Below are 20,766 nucleotides of genomic sequence, written 5' to 3'. Positions count from 1 at the left end.
GGACTAAGCACCAGGCAAAGGAGAGCTTCCTAAGGAGAGAACCAAACCCAAGGAGGGGAGGTGGAACCTCTGATTTGTAGCCAGTCGGTTGAAAGCACAGGGGACCTCCTCAGACATGGAGGCAGCCTTGTGAACCCTTCACCTCTGGAATCTAGTGCTCTCTACTGGTGAATAAGCATCAGAGTTGAGTAAACTGCGGGACATCAATTTGTTGCTGTTGCTGTTCAGTTGCTCAGTCATGTCTGACTCTTTGAGACCCCATGGACTGCAGCACTCCAGGCTTCCCTGTCCTTCACCATCTCCTGGAGTTTGCTCAAACTTGTGTCCATTAAGTCAGTGATGCCGTCCAACCATCTCATCCTCTGTCGTCCCCTTTTCCTCCTGCCTTCAATCTTTCCCAGTATCAGGGTCTTTTCTAATAAGTCATTTCTTCACATTAGGGGCCCAAAGTATTGGCGTTTCAGGGGTGCCAGGGAATTGCTTGGTATGGGAAGAACACCCCACACGTTTGGTGAGCAGGGTGTCTGAATCGAAGCAGTATGGACAGCACAGAAGTATTCTGTGCATAGAAATCCCAGGAGACACAGCAGACAATTTCCTATTTGCGGGTGTATCTGCCAAGTCTACTGCCCACTCCACCCCCTCCCACCCAGATATGAACTACTGAGTTGAGTTATTCATCCACTGTAAACATGGAGGCTCAGGCCATGTCCGATCAGGCTATGCATCCATTGAAATCTCTTTGGGAGTTTCATTTAAGTGGAAAAAGAGGCTTTTCAAGCAGTGGCACACTGAGCCATGCTAGGTAGGCAGTTCAAAGAGCAGAAGTTGGGAGCTGAAAGCGACTTCCAGTCCCCCCAGGCCAGTCTTCCACTTGCCATCGCGTCAGGAGAGGACCTGCCTCCTCTTCTGGCATCTAACAATCCTCTTTCCAGATGGAATCCATTTTCCCCATGTATTTTCATTACACCTTGGCCTTATCTGTTACCATTAAAGAAGAAATGCCGCTGATCCCTGGTCCAGTCAGGGGCTTTCAGGTGCTCTCTGCCAGATGGATACTGAAAGGTCACAGTAGGTCCCTCAGGTAAAAAACCCATCAGTTTGACACTGAAATTCTCTCATTGACAAAATGTTGTGAGACGAAAAAATAATGGACCAGGGAGTAATTTACTTAAAGCTTTGGTTGAGAATAAGTTTGCTGCTTCGAATTGTTTTAAGAGAAACCACAGGGGATCCCCTGGCCATCCAGTGGTTAGAACTCGGCACCCTAACTGTTACCGAAAGGCATGTACGTGTGGGTGAGTCCAGCTGCTTGCCACTCGAAAGTCAGTAAACAGGTCAGGTTAGTGGAAAGGAAAGTTTGCTTTATTTCAGGTGCCAGCAACTGGCGGGGGAGGATGGCGGACATCTGTCCAAAGGCCGACTCCCCGCTGACAAACAGGGGGTGAGAGCTTTTATAGACAAAATAGGGGTGGTTACATGCAGAAACAGTAGTCATCTCTAACAGTCATCTTCAAATTGGTCATCAGTGGTCTGACTAGCATTATCTTGGTTGTTTGAACTACAGTTAATCTTTGGTTCCGGGGTGCACTTGTTCCCATTTCTTTGTGGTCAATTCTCAGAATTGTGGCAGTTCAAGTCCTGGGTACAGTCTGGTCATCATGTAGTTAACTTCTCCACCTGGTGCTTTGGTATCTATAAGACAGCTCACAGGATATGGCTCAGAATATTATCTTTAGCCCTTGAGAAAGGACTAAAGGTCCTTGACTATGCTTAATGACTACATTATTATTAGTCTCCTCAGGCTGTTTTCCTTTGTTTCAGCATTTCTCACTTCTCTGATTAAACTTATTCTTTGAGTAAGGTTTTCCACAGGCAAAAGGTAGGCAGAGGACATGGGAGGGGGGAGGCAAGGACCATATGGTCCTGCTCCGTCTCACTACTGCTGAGGGCATGCGTTCAATCCCTGGTCCGGGAACTAAGGTCAGCGGAGGAAACAGACAGGAGCTGAGAGGTGGGCTTACCGAGCCCTGTCATCTTCACAGCATCTCCCCAGTGGTGAATCCACAGCATGATATTTTTTGCATGGAAAATTGACCCTTTTCTCAATATTATATTGAAATATAATTATTATAAAATACTGTAAAAATTAAACCTATGCCATTTTCATGATGTGCTAAGAGATATGATAGCTAAGTAACAACTGTGGGTTAACTACGAGATACTCTCTGATTTCAACCAATTGCTACCTGTAAACATTGCTTAGGTGGAAATGCTTCAGCCGCCCACCAGTTTCAGAAGTCTGAAACATATAAACTACCATATGTAAAATTAGATAATGGAAAATTGCTGTATGACACAGAGACCTCAAATCCGGTGCTCTGTGACTACCTAGAGAGGTGAGATGGGGTGGGAGGTGGGAAGGAGGTTCAAGAAGGAGGGGACATATGCATACCTGTGGCTGATTCATGTTGATGTATGCCAGAAACCAACACAATACTGTAAAGCAATTATCCTCCAATTAAAAATAAATTTTAAAAAATGAAAAGAACAAATGATTTATCTATTGTTCTTTGAAATAAAGGGTACCTAAAATTTTGTAATCCAAGACTGCTCTATTTTCTTTCCCATCTAATCCTAGGATCCCGGGGACACCGTGACCATTAAAGTGCTGAAGATTCCAGGTATGCAGGTATCTGTTATGTTTTCAAATTTTGAGCCTACACTTACTAATTGTGCTACACCAGTTACTGTACTAAGTGTTTCGTATGTGTTAACTTTTAATACTCACCTAACAGTGTCTACAGGTGCTATGATGGCCTTGGTCTTTCATAGGAGGAAATGAGAGACCATGGGAAGAGCAGAGGCTGAGGGACCCGGGACTGGATCACCCTCTTTCGTGAGCTCGCCGTGTCCTTAGACGGTCCACTGGCTCTGTGTTCGCAAAGGGCGTGGGCCAACCTCTGGGCGGTTTCTAACCTCTAACCTTTGTTGGTGGTGACTCTAAACGAACAGGCCCTTGTATGTCCACCATGCTCACGTGACGCCGTGAAAAGGCGCCTCCTGTGCTATGGAAACTGAGAGATGAAAGGAACATCTTTTACTGCCTTAAGAACTTCTCGGGTAGGGAGTTTTATTCTGGTTGACATCTATTTGCTACACATAAGAGAAATGATAGAATTGTTTGAGGAAGTATATGCCAAAATAGTATGTACATAGAGGCAAGAGTTGGCTGAGATGTTCCTATTTTTAGTGTCCACTCGCCTTATCTTGATTGCTAGAAAACTAATGGCCTTTTGACGGTAAGGCCTCTTAGCGCATAAGGGCATGGCTTCAGAGGTGGCGCAGGTCTGAAGAAGCCACTGAAAGAGCAAGAGCAATGACCCAGGCCTTTCAGGCCAACGTATGTAAATTAGTAACTTCAATTCTAAGTACTCTGTTATTCCATTAAAGATAGAGAGGACCTACCTGGGGAAGCCATCCAGGTGATGATAAATGGAGCCAGAGAAGAGGCAGGGCCTGCCGGTTCAGGTTTAGAATTTCCAGAAAAGCTTTCCTGTGAATCTGATAGTATTTATATGCTGAAGCGATTTCTATTCCCTAGAAAAAGGGTACTTTTGTTTTCTTCTTGTCTAGTGTCTAACTTGGAACATAGCAAGCATTAAATGTTATTCAGTGAAGGAATGGAAGAAACACTTCCCCTTTATATTGAAAACAGATATTTCTCATACACAATCACTTTTCTTTCTAATTTCTTTTTCTCTAAGGAAGGCAAAGGAAAAAAATCACAAAGTCAAAAGCAAAAAGGATGTAAGATAATACATTTGATAGACAAATCCAAAACTTTGAAAGAATTTGTGGACAGATGTACACAAAAAAAGAAGCAGTGATTCAGCATCATTTCATTAGGAAAGAATAAGGGACTTTAACCACAGTTAACACTGGAGATTTATGTGAAAAACAATTTCAATGTGTGTGTAATAATTTTCTAAGAAAACAAAAATAATCAAAACAGACATAACCAGTAAAAATATTAGCAGAATTATTTAAAAGTTACCTAACTGATTCTAAATTTCATAGGAAGGATAAGCAATAATGACTAGGAGAAATGTGAAATATAAAAAAATAATATAAGAGGAGGGGACATGTCAGGTATTAAAAAGTATTAGAAACCTACAGCAGGGACTTCCCTGGTGGTCCACTGGTTAAGATTCTGAAATTCCACTGCACGGGGCCTGGGTTCAATCTCTGGTCAGCTAACTAAGATTCCACAGGCCCGAAGCATGGCCAAAAAAAATTAAAATTTACAATAAATAAATATAATAATAAAGAAACAGAATATGTATGTGTGTGTGTGTATAAATATATATAAAGAAACTTACAGCAATTAAAACTGTGTAGAACTGATACTTGAATAGAGACCTCAGTGGGCTAGAATATCATGAAGTCCAGACCAGACTCAAAGAAATGTGAAAATTTAGTGTAAGAAACAAGTGGTATTTCAAGTCATGGAGCAGAGATGTTTTATCCAATACATAATATTCGCTACAGAAACAATCACAAAGAAAGATTAAACTATATTGTTATCTATATGATAAATACACATATGCACATGTGTATGTATATATACATACATATAGTCATGTATACATCCATATATATTATGTGTGTACATATATGTACCAGTCAGAAATCAATGGAAGAACCAGAAGCCCTAGAAATGATGTAGAGTGAGAGACTCTATACAAAGCTTTGAACTTGCAAAGCTGGGAAGCTGGCCAACCAGTCTCATCTGGCTCCTGATTCTGCACCGTCATTAAGCCCGAAGTCATAGGACCACAAACAGAAGGAAAGATGCATCTGAGATGGGAGCCACCTTCCCCCTACTCTCTCTCACACCTGGCCCAGGATTTGGAGAAGCTGAAAAACAGGATCCTCCAGGAGAGGAGGACTCTGCACTGAGATGCTACCCACCCCGACAGGGGAGTGGCAGACCCACAAGATGTCCTGGAGCTCCGACAGCCTACACTGCCTTTCAGGGTGAGCACAGCTGCTTCAGAACCTCTCACAAAGTTCTCTCAAGCTGACCCCAAGCAGAAATCTCTTAGGAAGGGAATTCTGGAAAACATAGTTTTGTTTAGCCAAGTTGACGTATTATTCGGTCCAGTCCAGTTCAGTTCAGTTGCTCAGTCATGTCCAACTCTTTGTGACCCCGTGAACCGCAGCATGCCAGGCCTCCCTGTCCATCACCAACTCCCAGAGTTTACCCAAACTCATGTCCACTGAGTCAGTGATGCCATCCAACCATCTCATCCTCTGTCATCCCCTTCTCCTCCTGCCCTCAATCTTTCCCAGCAACAGGGTCTCTTCAAATGAGTCAGCTCTTCACATCAGGTAGCCAAAGTATTGAAGTTTCAGCTTCAGCAACAGTCCTTCCAATGAATATTCAGGACTGATTTCCTTTAGAACTGACTGGTTGGATCTCCTTGCAGTCCAAGGGACTCTCAAGAGTCTTCTCCAACACCATGGTTCAAAAGCATCAATTCTTCGGTGCTCAGCTTTCTTTATAGTCCAATATTTCCTATAAATGGTTGCTTAGATCCAGAAGTTTGTTGATATTCAGGTTCAGTTTGGTTGGGAGCAAAAATACATGAAAGATGGGGCTGTGCATTTCTTAATGTGTCTCAAGAAGAAGAGCACTTAGGTCTGGTTGTCTCACTTTTGGTCACATCAAGATTGATCAGTGGTTCAGGTGTGGCCAGCCGGACCATCCAGTGGAATGTTCCCCATCCTCTGCGCACCTGCTGGCTTCAGAGGCCATTCTTCTTTGCCTACATCTATTATCGCTTTATTAGAAGAGATGCATAGCGACTTTCTATTCTGTCTTCCCCCCACGATCATTAACTCTGATCCTTCTCCATCAACTATTATTTATTTTGAGACACAACCCATCAGGGAGGCAGAAAAAATGCCTTTCCCTTTATGTCCCAACTTAATTTTTTTGTAATATTTATTTATTTGGCTGCACCAAGTTTTAGTTGCCACACGCAGAATCTTCAGTCTTTGTTGCAGCATGCAGGTGAACACTTAGGTGTGGTACGTGGGATCTAGTTCCCTGACTAGAGTTCGAACCTTGGCCCCCTGCATTGCTAGCTTGGAGTCTTAGCCAGTGGGCCACCAGGGAAGTCTCAAGCCTCTGATTTGCATATACACACACACACACACATACATACATGTATGTGCTCAGATGCTTATTTATGTCTGACTCTTTGCAACTCCTTGGACTGTAGCCCACTAGGCTCCTTTGTCCATGGAATTTTCCATGCAAGAGTACTGGAATGGGTTGCCATTTCCTACTTCAGGGGATTTTCCCAACCCAGGGATCAAAACTGCATCTCTTGCATCTCCTGCATTGACAGTCAGATTCTTTTCCACTAGCGCCACCTGGGAAGTCCTATGCATATATATTATACACACACACACACATATACATACATATACATATATATATATATATATATATACATATATTTGAGCAGAGAAAGGTTTATTGCAAGGCTGAGCAAGGAGAACAGGTGGCTCATGGTCAAAAACCCCACACTCCCCTCTGTTATATTTTAAATAGAGGCTGTGTCTCACCATATTCTGCAGCTGTAAGGAGCCTGCTGATGAAAAAAACCTTGAGAAGAATTTCCGACGCTATCAACAATTTCCTCCCTGTGCCTGGGTTTTCAAGCCTAGTCCATGAAGAGTTTTGGCAAACCTCCCCCATCTGCCCCTGCTCAGCACAGCCCAGAGCATGATCACATTTAAGAAAAAGGTTGGTCCTCAACCCTGAGCTTCACCCACAAGAAACTTCACCCACACGTTAACGAACTAGTCACTCCACCCCCAAACACAAAATTGAATTTTATTTTTTTATGCTTGGGGGCCATTTTTTAATTTAATTTTTTTTTTTAACACCAAAAACATTTTATATTGGGGTATGGCCGATTAACAATGTTGTGATAGTTTTGGGTGAACAGTGAAGGGACTCAGCCATATATATACATGTATCCATTCTCCCCCAAACCCCCTTCCCATCCAGGCTGGCACATAACGTTGAGCAGAGTTCCAACAAATGGAACTTTATATTCAATACAGATGCCCGTGTTTATTGTCAAATTGCCAAGAAAATATTCCCCATTACCCTTCTTCATTAAACCGGATATTATAAATGAGGAAAGAAGAGTGTTAAGATCAGAACTGTGTTGTCCAGGAAGCACACTTGGTTTGTCTGCTGCCAAGTGTGGATAATATGCCTATTTGGTACACACTCAGCATTCATGTTCTGCCAAGCAGGCATGAGCTTTAGTTCAAAAGATCCCAGTGTATTTTGCGCCAACTAAGAACTTTTTATTCAGGTCTGTCTACTCAGCCTTAGCCTGTGGGTATGTTTTCATTTGTGTGTTTTTTCTTCATAAGAGTTCATGAGAATGCTATTTATAACTTTCCCCAAAGTAGAATTTCTGGACAGGTCTGGATGGAACTCACAGGTTCAAAGCTTAGGTGCCATCTAAACACCCCTGTAACCCATTGAGGAGCCGTAATAGTCAGAGAGTATGGCTCTCCACAAAGCCCCCTTATGAACCATGCACACCTGTGTGGCCCACAGACCACGTCGCTGGTGTTCCCAGGCTGGGGCAGCAGGTGGATAGATGTCCAGTGCCTTCACACACATCACACACGACTCCAGCCACTCAAGGTCACCCGCACGCAAACCCCCACAGTGCGGCGCTTGGAGGCCTGTCCTCATTAATGTGTCCCTTTGTGTCCTGCTGGAAACCCAGGCTCTCTGTCCAGACTCCTCTAATAGATGTTCATCAGGTAAACACACTCTCTTCCCCAAGCACCACTTTTTCCTCCCTCAATCCCATTCATCTTTTTAATTCTTTTCCTTCTCTCAAAATTCCTGCCTCCTCCACTTCTTAGCAGCACCATCTACCTCACACCAGATGTTAGCAGATCCCAAACCTTCTCTGGAATCTTATAAAATTTCCCAACCCCCTCCTCGAGTTGTAAATCAAAGCGATTCTAATCTCTGCCTGGGTCTGCTGCCAGCCAAATAGCGGGGAGATATTCCTTGGTGGCTCATACGGTAAATAATCTGCCTGCAATTCAGGAGACCCAGGTTTGATCCCTGGGTCGGGAAGATCCCCTGAAGAAGGGAATGGCAACCCAATACTCCAGTATTCTTTTCTGGAGAATTCCATGGACAGAGAAGCCTGGAGGGCTGTAGTCCATGGGGTCACAAAGTGTTGGACGTGACTGAGTGACTAACACATACACACACACACAGGAGCCCAAGACAAGATAGGGAAGGGGTGTAAGGGATTTGGCATGGCTCTCCACATCCCAGATAGTGTGACTTTTTGCTTTTCTTTGCTTGTATCCTGGTACACACACTATACATACACAACACACACACACATATCACTGCAAGATTTCATCCTATCATTGTCCTCTTTGGTTTCCACATGGACTCAAATCTCCCATGTCAACCAGCGCTGATGTGTGTGAGTTCATTCTGTAGAAAGACGATTGGTTCTGCTCTGACCTCAAGTTCCATGGCAGAGGCCCATCCACCACTTTGGCACTGGGAGGAGCCAGGCTGGAGTACCCTTCCCTAACTCCTGAGTCATCCAGCCACTTCATTTAGATGCCATCTGTGCATCTCCTCGATGGACATGTTGGCACTTGCTCCCACCTCATTTTCTGTTCTCCTCCGCAGCTGCTGTCCTGTGTAGAGTGAAGAAACAGGGCAGCCAACCCCAAGGCCCACAGATGTCCTTCAGTAACAGGAGCTGTAATCAGTTACAGGGCTGCTGTAATCAGTCTGATAGTGGGTAAAAGCCCACTCAGGGATGACCCAAGAGACCTTGGTTGAAACACTATGACAACTTCCTGGAAAAGTTTCAGCATATTTTTGGCAATCCTGTTGAAGAGTGAAGTGCCAGGTAGGTCCTGTACTTGAGGAAGGTGTGACTCAGGCCACCATCACACCAACACCCTCAGCGTTCTCTCTGAAGAAAATTACTTCACTCCCCCTTGGGTCATGCTCTTACTCACCGACACATTTGAAATAGCGTGTCTTATACATCCACTGCTGGAGGGCCTCATGGACCTCATCCCCCTACCTGTTTGCCTGGGAGCAAGCTCAGCATGAGGGCCTGAAACCTGTGCCCCAAACCCCAATATGTCCCTGAAAAGCAGGACAGGGCAGCTAGGTGACTCAGCAGGTCCCCAACCCCGGGTGCAGGTCCATTTACGCTGCAAGTCCACTCCACAGGAAAATCACCAGGACTGTTAATCCTGGGGGAGACTGACGCTAATTAATCATCTCTTCTTCCACATTTGGCTCAGTGGTACAGAATCTGCCTGCCAGTGCAGGAGACTCAGGTTTGATCCCTGGATTAGGAAGATCCCCTGGAGTCGGAAACGGCAACCTACTCCAGTATTCTTGCCTGGAGAATTCCTTGGACAGAGAAGCCTGGTGGGCTACAGTCCAGGAGGTCTTAGAAGTGGACACGACTGAGCACACCTTGCTACCTTCGCCACACACCCATCTCCCGTATTAGTAGAGCTTAGCCCCAGCATGTGGCTGCTCCACCAGAGACTATGTTTCCCAGACACTGCTGAGGCTGGGAGTGACCAAGTGACTAAGTGACAAAGCCATGAGCAACTTCCTCCTCATTGTCAAAAGGAAGTTGCTTATCCTGAAGGGCTTCTTGCCCTTCCCTTGAGTTAGAAAATCAAATCGCCTAGCTTTCACCAGACATTTGAAACCCTTTGCGCCATGAACCCATCTGAGAGCCTGGTCATACCTGTGGATCCCTTCTCAGAAAGACAGGTTTAAGTGCATGAAATAAAATATACCATAAAACATTGACTGAATGGGCTTCCCTGGTGGCTCAGACAGTAAAGAATCTGTCTGCAATTCAGGAGACCCAGGTTCAATCCTTGGGTTAGGCAGATCCCCTGGAGAAGGGAATTGCAACACACTCCAGGATTCTTACCTGGAGAATCCCATGGACAGAAGAGCCTGGGGGGTGACAGTCCATGGGGTTGCAAAGAGCAGGACACAACTGACGTGACTTAGCAGGCAGGCAGAGTGACTGAAATTTGAAACACTGATAATCCCTAATACCTGTGAGCATGTGGAGCAACTAGAACACTTAAACATTGCTTCCTAATGAGAGCATAATCTCATTCAACCAGTTTGAAAAAGAGTTCAGCAGAATCTACAACAACCACACATGTGATCACCTTGAGACCCAGCAATCCCACCCAAGAGAAATGAGTGCATATGTTTGCAAAGATATATATAAGAATGCTTTTGACTATTAGACATAGCTTTATGTCCAATAGTCTAAAAAACGTTTAGATACAGCTTTACGTCTAACAGTCAAAAACAAGAAAGAACTCATATGTCCACCAACAGAATAGAGAAATTGTTTCTATTCATAAAATGAAATACTACACAGCAGGAAAGGAGTGGATTGCTGACATAGACAAAAGCATGGATGAATTCCACAGACATTATGTTGTGTGAAAGAAGCCAACACGAAAGTGTTCAGATGTTAATTATATGTATCGTGGTGATTGTTTCACAACACACATAAATATCAAATCATTACCTTGTACACCTGAAGCTAATATGATATGTCAGTTATATCTCAATAAAAAAAAATATTCAGATGGCAGAGGGAGACAGAAAAAGGCAGAGAACAGAGGATTCTTAGGGCAGTCAATACTATAATGGTAGATACATCCTTATACATTTGTCCAAATTCACAGAATGTGCAACACCGAGAGTGTAAACTATGGATTTCTGGTGATTATGATGTGTCCATGTAGGTTCCTGCTCAATCATGGCCGACTCTTTGCGACCCCACGGACCGTAACCCACTGGGTTCCTCTGTCAATAGAATTCTCCAGGCAAAAATACTGGAATGGATCGCCATTTCCTACTCCAGAGAATCTTCCTGATCCAGGGATCGAACTCACGTCTCCTGTGTCTCCTGAACTGGGAGGCAGAGTCTTTACTACTGAGCCACCTGGAAAGCCCTTGTGTTGGTTTAAAAAAGAAGGAGCATTCTGGAGAGTGGTGCTGATAAGGGTGGAGGCTATGCATGTAGGAACAGGGGTCTGTGGTTCTCTGTGCCTTTCTCTCAGTTTTGTTGTAAACCTAAAACTGTTTTAAAAAATTGTCCTTTAAAAAAAAAAGCGCACATGCTATATGATTTCACTTAAATGTCAAGAACAAATAACACTGATTAGTGGCAACAGTAGTCTGAATAATAGCTACTTTTGCAAGAGCGTCACCAAAAGAAAACTGGGAAAAACCAAAGGGAAACGTTCTTAGGTGATGAAGTTCTACATTTTGATACCATTAAAATGTATAATTTCAGCTAGCCAGACACTTAGCACTTGTGTGTATTTAAGACACTGTGTATATGTTGTAACTCAGTGAAAAAGTAGATTTCACATGTAAGTAGAAAATAAAATTCTTGAAATCATAAATAAATTGCTTTGAAATATACTTAAAACGTTATCTATGTTTTAAAGACTAATCTGAGATATAGTAATATATATGATTTAGTGAGCTATCTAATAATCAGTAGCAGCAGTTTTAATCATTACCACTGTTGTTGTTGTGGTTCATTCGATAGGTCATGTCCGACTCTGCAGCCCCGTGGACTGCAGCACACCAGGCTCCCCTGTCCTTCACCATCTCCTGGAGTTTGCTCAAATTCATGTCCATAATTTCAAGGTAATTATGAATATAAATTTTTGAGACAACTGAAACCTATATAAAATATCTATTATTCATATAGGAGATGAATTCACAAGTACTATGGCTAATAGTACCAAGGTTTGTTGCCTATGTTCATAATTGAAGGAAATGTTAAATACAGAGATGCAATTTTTTTCCCAAGCCAAGTTTATGGAGCCTCTGAACTCTATCCATGGACTCTATGGGGGTCTGAGAACCCCAGGTTAGGAAGCCCTGGGGGACAATGAAGCAACAGCATGTAGGTACCTGGGTCACAGAACCATTGTGAGGAGCACAGCTTCCCCATCAGTCTGGTACATTTTCCACAGGGCTGTTCAGTGAACCAGCCAATGTAGGGCTCTTTGTTACAGCAGCCTAGTCTTTGTGCTAACTAGTACAGATTACTACTAGGTGGACACGTAGACTATGAGCCTTTTCCACCAAATCCAGGTGGGGACCTACTTCTCAGACCCCAGTTATTTGGAAATTACCTGCCTTTCTCCCTACAGGGAAACCCTTTGGATTATCTGCTCCTAGAAAATCCACTGACCAGATGAAACCTCTAGTGTCCAGTTCCCTTCCTCCCCTTCTCATGCTTCCCCCATCTCAGTCCCCAGGCGGGATTCAGCAGGAAGACCACGTTACAGACCATGTCACAACCCCCCATCCTACCTTCTGATGCCCAGGTCAGCAGCTGAGACATGCAGCCGCACTACTTCACCATCTCCGGCAGTGGTGACTGTCACATCTGCCGTCTGAGAGCTCCAGATGAAAACCCTGAACCCCGGCATGTACATAGTGATGAAAACTCATGTTTAGCACAACCTTTCCATCTATGTCCCTTCCAGAACCTCTCCTTCATAAGCAAGGGGGAAATGTTCTCCCTGAGAAGACTTAGAAAGTGAAAGTGTTATCGGCTCAGTAGTGTCCAACTCTTTGGACCCTATAAACTGTAGCCCACGAGGCTTCTCTGTCCATGGAATTCTCCAGGCAAGAATATTGGAGTGGGTTGCCCTGCCCTTCATTAAGTCTAAAAATGTTTAAGATCAAACCCAGAGAGTCTAAAAAGTGTACTTTTGTGTTACAGAATCTGAGGGTTTGCATTTCATACATTTTCGAAGTGTTTAATAATTGGGTTGTTAGAGTCAGAGAAGTTAGCATAGTGATTCATATTTCAAATATATAACTTTTCTTTGTGATAATTTGGCTGAAATCTCACTGTGCTTTTACACTATTAGAATACTGAAGAGATTATCTGTTTAGTTTAACATTTTAATTAGCTATTTAAGAACTTGAGACAGTTTTGTTGCATTAAAGTTTTAGGTATATTTTTAAAAATCAAGTTTACTACAATCATAACGAAGGGAATTTAAATTGTAAAAGCTCTTCTGAAAATGATGGCTAAAATGTGTCAAATTAGTAAAGACAGTAACATATATGAATTGGATGTCAATACTTAAGAAAGAACTAGGTTTTTATGAATTTTAATTCGCTGCAATTAACTTTTAACATCAAAGTAAATCCCTGAAAGATCAGCAAAAACTCTTTATTTAACCACAGTCAACCCGTACCTGATGACTAACTACCCAGAAACTCTGATTTGTGAGATTCTCATGCTGGGCTGGTTCTCAAAGTCTCCGGAGAAGCTTGTTTAAGACATGAGTGCTCAGCCTCCTCTCCAAACTTAGTCAGGAATCTGGGTGAAGTTGGGGTGCCAAGATTTCCTCTTCCTATCCCGGGGGTGAGCACACTTCTAGGGTACTAAGGTCTGTTTCATATTCATGTCATTTGTCACCAGGCTTGCAGTGAGGAACTGAAAATGCTTTACATGCGATTTCCGATTCACACTCACGTCTGACTGTGGGCGATCATAACTCGGGCACTGTGGACTCACACACATCTCCATGGTAACTGTTCACTCTCTGGTCTCCATGGTGAGGTTTTTAAGGACCCTCAAATGTACTTTATTTAAAATTCTAAATGATTTTGCTGTTGATCTGGCAAACACAAAGAGCTATTTTCAAAAATAACTCTCCAACCCTATTTCAGGAGTATTTTAAAAAAGGAAAGAAAATAGGAAGAAAAGTAATGGTGATAAATCAGCCCCTCTCATGAAGGCTCATTCTATGTGGCGATGAATTAGAATAGCAAAGTTAAATGATGTAAAACTGAATTAAGTCACCTACATCTTTTTTTAATCTGACACATATTTGTCAGAATTCATTTTGCATTATTTAACACACAAAATGATTCACTGTTTGACTAAACATCACTTCTAGGCACTTAAAGAAATCATCTCAATATCCCTTATGCGGGAGACATTTCTCTTTACTGACTTACTCAGATGTCTGATTATGGGAAACCAACTGACAGAAGGCTGTTGAATTAAACTGCCAGCCCCCGTTGAGGAGAATGCCTCACAGTTAAATACACGACGTAGGGAGAAGGGTTGTAACATCAACTGTCCCTTCAATAGCGACACAGAGAAAGTATATCATTGTTTCCCTTTTGTTAAGATCTGGGTTTATTTACAAATGGAATTGTTAAATAAGGAATCACCCTCCACTGGGGGTTTCCCAGGTAGTGATAGTGGTAAAGAACCCGCCTGCTAATGCAGGAGATGAAAGATACACGAGTTCAATCCCTGGGTCGGGACGATCCCCTAGGGGAGGGCAAGGCCACCCACTCCAGTATCCTTGCCTGGAGAATCCCATGGACAGAGGAACCTGGTGGGCTACAGTCCATAGGGTCACACAGAGTCGGACACGACTGAAGCAGCTTAGCACACACACACACACCCTCCACATTCCTCCCAGGCATCAATATATATGCATTGATTGCTCACCTGAGAAGTAAGAGAATCCACTCACTAGAAAGACAGACATGAACTGACTGCACGTGGTCCATTGAGCAATGACAATTTTTTTCGAAGTAAAGGAGCTGCCCCCAAGCAGCATGATGGATGCTCGCTTTGCTCCAAAGACCTGACCACGGTGCCTACCTCTGACCAGGCTATACCCCTGGCCTCTCTCGGGCTCCTGGCCAAGCGCTGCCCTGTTTCTGTACTTTTCCCATGGGAGGACCTTCTGAGTGCTTAGACACCTCCAACTGCAGTATTTCCGAGGCTGTGTTACCTCTGTGAGGTGTGGCAGAACTCAGGGGTATGAAAGTTTAATTCTGTGAACTACATACCTGGAGGTTGGGCTCCGGGAAATTCTTCCCCTTTTCTTTCTTTCCAATCCCTGCGGCACTGCCTCTCAGAGCAGGTACCCTTACTGAGAACCAATGAATGAGTGAATGAATCAGGGAGTATAGACAGTTCAAGCAAGGGCGTGGGCAGGACTCAAACAGCCTGTGTGTCCCTGCTCCCTTGGGCCAGCAGGCTGGACTACCAGTGCTGGGTGCAGCCGGCCTCTACCTTGGGGGGAGGGCTACACCCCTTTTGGACCCACTCTCACATCTGGGACAACTCCTAAGAGGAGGTGCCACCTCCCTAGGCTTGGCCTGAGAGTGTAAAAGGAGCTTATTCTGAATTCAGGCTTAACCGTTGGCTTCACTGTTACTTTTCCTCAGTGTGTTTCCACATCTTATCTCTTTTGGAACAAAGGACTTTCATTCTTCTACTATCGTGGGGCTCTAGTCTCATAACTTGTAAGTGATATCGAGCTTCTTATTAAAAACAAATGTTCTCTTTTTTTAAAGTGAAGTACAGTTGATTTGCCGTGTTGTGTTAATTTCTCCTATATGTATATACAGTGATTCAGTTATACATATATATACATCTTTTTAAAAAAATATTCTTTTCCACTGTGGTTTATCACATTGAATACAGTTCCCTGTGCTATACAGTAGGACCTTGTTGTTTATCCATCCTATATATAATAGTTTGTATCTGCGAATCCCAACCTCCCAATCCATCCCTCCCCACCCCTCACCTGCCCCTCGGCAACCACAAATCTGTTCTGTATGTCTGTGAATCTAAAGCAAGTATTCCTCTAAAAGAATTATAGATGTGACGAGTGGCGATTTGGGAAGAAACGGGTAGGCTCTGTTTATCCCTCAAGATCTACTTCTGGTTCTGAACTCCAACACCACTTTCTATACGTCTTTCTAAAGTCATCTAGCATCATGAGGCCTTGTTTTTCTTCACCTATAAAACAAGCTGGAAAAATAGAAGCTGGTTCCGCTCCAGCTTCAGGATTGTCTTCTCTGCCAGAGGGTCTCCCGCACCCAGCACAGCGCAGGACTGTTGGAGCCTGAGGTTGTGCCCTAGTGCAGCTTCGCTGGGGTCCTGGAGCTACGAGGAGAGCAGGATGGTGTGGAGACAGCAGTAGATGACGGGTGTAAGTCAGGTACTGTCACCCAAGAGGCCGTTTTGTAAGATCAGGAGTTCACACAAAATCACCCGGTGCCCTTTCTGGAAACCTGGAAAGGCTGAGGTGGAGACGGATGGTGTGGGACATGAGATGTTCAACTACCATTTATATATATATATATAAAGTATATATTTATGTACTTATTTTTGGCTGTTTTGGGTCTTTGTCGCTATATGTGAGTTTTCTCTAGTTTCCGTGAGCAGGGGCTACTCTTTATTGCAGGTAGCTCCTCTTATTGTAGAGCACGGGGCTGTAGGGCGTGTGGACTCAGTAGTTGTGGTGCATTGGCTTAGTTGCTTCGAGGTACCTAGGATGTTCCTGGACCAGGGGTGGTCCAGGACCCATGGGATGTTCCTGAACCCATGTCCCCTACATTGGAAGGCAGATTCTTAACCGCTGGACCACCAGGAAAGTCCAATCACTGGTTTATTTGGACAAATTTAACTGAACGATACCTTGATCATCTGTACAGTTTTTATTGGGCTTCCAGCCTGTGGCACAGGAGATGAGTTCAATTCCTGGATCAGCAAGATCCCCTGGAGAAAGAAATAGCAACATGATCCAGTATTCTTGCCTGGGAAATCCCACCAACAGAGAAGCCTGGTAGGCTATAGTCCATAGGATTTCAAAGAGTTGGACACAGCTTAGCAACTAAATAACAACAGTGGTGTGTGGTAGGCGGAATAAAGCACCCTCCCCCCAAAGACTTCCACAGAGTAATCCTTGGAAGCTGCGTCTATGTCGGGTTTTGAGGCAAGGGGAGGATGAATGTTACAGGTGGAACTAAGGTGGCTAATCGGCTGGCCTTAAACAGGGTATTCTTGATTTTGAAGCTGGGCCCAATGTAAGCCCAGGAGTCATTTGGAGGAGAAGAGGGAGGTGGAAGGGTCAGAATCAGAGAGATTCTTGAAGGCGCTGCCCTGCCAGCTTTGACCATGGAGGAAGGGGCCAAGAGCCAGCAGGCGCAGGAGGCCCTAAGAGCTGGGCAGGTCAGGAAACAGACTCCCACAGAGCCTCTGGACCAGCACGCCCCCGCTGCCACCTCAATTCTGACTCAGGAAGACCCCCCTCAGGCTTGTGGCCTCCAGAACTGTGAGAGAAGAAATGCGTGTTTTTGAAGCCATTCATGTGGGAACTTGTACCAGCAGTGGTAGGAAACAAGTAGATGGCATGTTTCTAATGCTTCCGAGGTTTGCTATAGTGATTTCATTAGGGTGGCTGAAATTGATCCGTTTAAAGCAACATAAATAGTAAATGTAAAATTCCTTAATAAAAATCCTGGGAAAGGAAATGTACATTCTATTAGGTTGAAAAAAGGCAATTATTCCATCTTTTGTTGTCACTGAGTTGAGAGCACCAGTTGATCACAGAGATAGGGTGAGGGGCCCAAACTGAGAGAAGAATGGGGAAAGAAGCCCCAGGAACAGAACTGGATTGAGCTCAAGCACCAGGTTCCAAATATAAGAGAGAAGTCAGGATGGTTGATATGCGTGGCTCCTGGAGACCTCACGGAGGTAGCTGGCCAAGCAGGTGTTGGGCCCAGGAAGCAGAGCACACAGGTGTCCTGAACTCGAGGCTGGGCCAGGTGAGGAGGAAAATGAAGACAGCAGACTGGCAGCACCCAGTGGGGACCACCCACCTCCACCACAATGCCTCTCACACAAACCCACCCTCCACCCCTCCTGCCGGGGACACAGAGGCCGGGCTGGGCAAGACACGTGGGGTGATACTAATCAGGTGAACCTCGCTGGCAGGATGGGGACGGGGGTGGGGGTGGGGTAGGGTATAGCTCAGGACACATGCGGACGTTTGCCCAGTTATAGAATAAGTGATTTTATTTATCTGGTCATTTCTAATCTTTTTACTATGACACATGTCAGACCTATGCAAAAGAAGAGACATGGCCCATTTTATCTGCACCCTCAACTATTCCCCCCCCTCCGGGGAAGCAAGTCACAGAGGACCTATCACTTCATCTCTAAATGTTTCAGTGTTGCCTGTAAAAGGTGAGGGCTCTACCTGGCCAGTTTTAAATAAAAATACCACAGCGCCCATGTTTCAGTCCTCTCTCCCAGCCTGCTTCTCCAGTCCCTCCCGGCTCTCTGGCTTTCCTTCGCTTTGGAAGCGCTGTAATCAGCCAGCAGCTGGGACATCTGGGGAGCATCTCTGACAGCCAGGCTCCGATCAACACAGATTGCCAGGTGTCCTGGTCTTACCATTCACAAAGGACTTGTGAGTGTGTCCTTTGTCTCCAGGAGGTTCTGGAGTCCAGCCAGTTCTGGCCACATCTGTTGCAGTCCCTTCTTCATTCCAGGGTAGAAGCAAGTGAACTCGAGCTACAGGCAGGAAAGTGGGTTTTTGCAAGATTATTTGAAATAGATAGCATCATAATTTCCAGACCACTTGTCCCTCCATGTGGTTAAACACTTGTGGAGAGCCAGGCATTGATTAGGTATTTTATTTATTTATTTTTTAATACTTTCTTTTTTTTTCTGGCCGTGCCACGTGGCTTGTGGTATCTTAATTTCCCGACCAGGTATTGAACCCTCACTATCAGCCCTGAACGCGCCGAGTCCTAACTGTTGGACCACCTGTGCTAGGTACGTTAAACGTTTCGCTGAAACCTTCCTCTGAAGTTGGCACCATTACACATGACAATGACAATTCCTCCATTTTACAAAAGAGCAACCTCAGGATCAAAAAGGTAGAGCCGCCTGCGAGGGTCGACTCTGAAACACCCTGCAATACCAGCCCTGGTCAGTCTGGCTCCCACACCCACGCTCTGATGGACCACGCCAGGCCTCCCCCACCCCCACCTTCCTTCCCTTACCACCTTTGCCCTCTACTTCACAGCCAGCAAGGGAGGGGGCTGCTAGAACCCCGGTCCCTTTCCCCCCAGTACAGAGCACTCCACAATTCGGTGATGCATAGAGAGTAAAGAGTCCTCACCTCTAAGCTTTTCAAATCTCAGGGTTCAATTTTCCAGAAAGTTAATGAAGCTTTGAATTCATGGCCTCTCATTGCCAGGACTCTCCAGGTCCCAGGAGGGGCCCTTTTGAAATGTCCACACAGACTTATGTTTTCATAAAATTGGCAAAAGTCAGTGATTTCTAAGTTATTTTTCTTAAACAGAACCCCTGGTTATGTAAGCTCCAGGCCCCATGACCAGGAGCCTTCCTTGCAAACCTCCCTTTCCCAGACACTTTTGTGGTCCTCCTTTGTCGGCTGGAGGCCTGAGAGGTCTGGGGGCGATGCTGAAAGGGGACCCCACAGTGGGGCAGCAGGAAGTGTGTGCCTGGCTTCAGATATTTGCATAGCTGGAATTTTCCCATAGGAATCCTGGCATAGTGTCTATGTGTAGTTGAAAGAATATATTGACAATATTCCTCAAGTACACTGTGAATTAAATGAGCTTTGCAAGACAGGCCAGGGAAACCAAGACCAGATAGAATATTGTTCCCATACAAAGTATGTTCCAAATACCAATGGCCAATGTAAGATGATGCTATCTGGGCACCGCTGCCAAAAGTGATTGTAACCACCTGCACGTGTGCAGACCCTCCCCTGCTGCAGGGCTCAGTCTGAGTATCTGCTTTGTGAGCCTCCCTGGATTGGCTCCAAACTCCCGTCCCCTTGTGATCTGAAATTCCAACACATTTATCTCTACGTTTCTTGGGGCACTTACTATAATACCTTCTCACTTGAATTATAGTTATTTGTGAACATGACTCAGCTTGTCTACTTTACTGCAAGTCCAGTGGGAAGGGCCTTTTCTTATTCAGCTTGAAATTCCCTCAGTGCCCAAACACAAGTCCATAAATCCTCGTTGGCCGAGTGACTGAATGAATTTGTGATCGAGTGAATGCAATTTGTCAGGAGTCCCATCTCTCTTCTGAACTTCTAACCACTTTTCTCTCTGCTGCTACTGCTAAGTCACGTCAGTCGTGTCCGACTCTGTGCGACCCCATAGACGGCAGCCCACCAGGCTCCTCTCTCCCTGGGATTCTCCAGGCAAGAATACTGGAGTGGGGTGCCATTTCCTTCTCCAGTGCAGGAAAGTGAAAAGTGAAAGTGAAGTCTCTCAGTCGCGTCCGACTCTTCTCGACCCCGTGGACTGCAGCCCACCAGGCTCCTCCGTCCATGGGATTTTCCAGGCAAGAGTACTGGAGTGGGTTGCCAGTGCCTTCTCCAACTTTTCTCTCTAGGAGTTAATTATATGATATATGTCCTATGAAGGGGCTTCCCTGAGGGCTCAGCTGGTAAACAGTCCTCCTGCAATGCAGGAGACCTCAATTCAATTCCTGGGTCAGGAAGATCCCCTAGAGAAAGGATAGGATACCCACTCCAGTATTCTTGGGTTTCCTTGGTGGCTCAGTTGGTAAAGAATCCACCTGCAATGTGGGAGACCTGGGTTCGATCCCTGGGTTGGGAAGATCCCCTGGAGGAGGGAAAGGCTACCCACTCTAGCATTCTTGCCTGGAGAATCCCCATGGACAGAAGAGCCTGGTGGGCTGCAGTCCATGGGGGTCACAAAGAGTTGGACAAGACTGAGCGACTAAGCACACACATGCCCTA

At 44.9% G+C, this 20,766-nt stretch overlaps 1 long non-coding RNA gene across 2 annotated transcripts; it reads right to left on the bottom strand.

Moving 5' to 3' along the window:
* Positions 1 to 1,343: 1,343 nt before the first annotated feature.
* On the bottom strand, positions 1,344 to 20,382 carry LOC145534351 (uncharacterized). Of its 2 annotated transcripts, XR_014074489.1 has the most exons (6): positions 19,141 to 20,382; positions 18,408 to 18,527; positions 16,647 to 16,727; positions 3,469 to 3,564; positions 2,456 to 2,499; positions 1,344 to 1,695 (listed from the first exon to the last, which is right to left on the bottom strand). It is a non-coding gene; the product is annotated as an uncharacterized LOC145534351 (long non-coding RNA). The 2 variants fall into 2 exon arrangements; XR_014074490.1 differs by lacking the exons at positions 1,344 to 1,695; positions 2,456 to 2,499; positions 3,469 to 3,564 and adding an exon at positions 15,507 to 16,249.
* Positions 20,383 to 20,766: the final 384 nt, after the last annotated feature.

This window comes from Giraffa tippelskirchi, chromosome 14, assembly GCF_054371585.1.
Source record: "Giraffa tippelskirchi isolate mGirTip1 chromosome 14, T2T-mGirTip1v1.2.pri, whole genome shotgun sequence".
NCBI classification, from domain to species: Eukaryota; Metazoa; Chordata; class Mammalia; order Artiodactyla; family Giraffidae; genus Giraffa; species Giraffa tippelskirchi.
This window is presented reverse-complemented; position numbering and strand designations above follow the sequence as displayed.